We start from the raw sequence: 1,008 nt of genomic DNA, 5'->3' as shown, positions 1-1,008 counted from the left end.
AAATCACGTGGGGTTTATACCGGGTAAGATAGGTCGAACGCTTAGGAGTCAGTTAGCGTAGTGTAGCACCTACTAGGTATGTAAAATGAGGGGTGGGATGTTCTCTCGTGGAAGTGCTTCGCTTGTCAATGTCTAGGTCGATATGCCTAGGTTTTTCATTTCACTACTATTCGGCGGCTTCACTGTTGCCAATCATAACATGGTTAAGATGGTCTATGCTAAATGCCCTCTTTCTCGGTCGCATACACCCCCCCCTCTCTCTCTCTTCTCTTTCTCTGCTCTTTCTCACACATCTGCCTTCCTTATATCTTAAGCATTATTGGATTTTTTTCTGATGATTAAGAAAATCATTACACGACTTCCAAATAATTTGCAAAACGTTTTCATAAGGATAAAAAACGTCAACTGGTAAGGAATATTTAAATGTGTAATAACGCCACGAGACAATAAATGTTTCTCATGAAACTATAGACAAGATGTACCAAGATTTGCAATATAAGAAAAAAAATAACACAAAACAATATCTGATACGATGATTATTCAATATACGATTTATTCGCAAACGAACTGATATCGCATCGGGTATCTATGAGTAGGCTTTTCATTAATTATCGTGACATTTTTCTTTTATAGTTTATGGAATTTGCGTTATTACATATAAAGGAACTGAGACTGATGATGATTATAGGTTATGTGGGGGGAGGTAGGGAGAGAAGGGGATGGAGGAAAAGAGAGAGAGAGAGAGAGAGAGAGAGAGAGAGAGAGAGAGAGAGAGAGAGAGAGAGAGAGAGAGAGAGAGAGAGAGAGAGAGAGAGAGAGATGTGTGTGTGTGTGTGTGTGTGTGTGTGTGTGTGTGTGTGTGTGTGTGTGTGTGTGTGTGTGTGTGTGTGTGTGTGTGTGTGTGTGTGTGTGTGTGTGTGTGTGTGTGTGTGTGTGTGTGTGTGTGTGTGTGTGTGTGTGTGTGTGTGTGTGTGTGTGTGTGTGTGTGTGTGCATGTGTGTGTGCATG

Source organism: Penaeus monodon, chromosome 7, assembly GCF_015228065.2.
Source record: "Penaeus monodon isolate SGIC_2016 chromosome 7, NSTDA_Pmon_1, whole genome shotgun sequence".
In the NCBI taxonomy this organism is placed as follows: Eukaryota; Metazoa; Arthropoda; class Malacostraca; order Decapoda; family Penaeidae; genus Penaeus; species Penaeus monodon.
The sequence above is the reverse complement of the archived record's forward strand: the minus strand, read 5'-3'. Positions refer to the sequence as shown.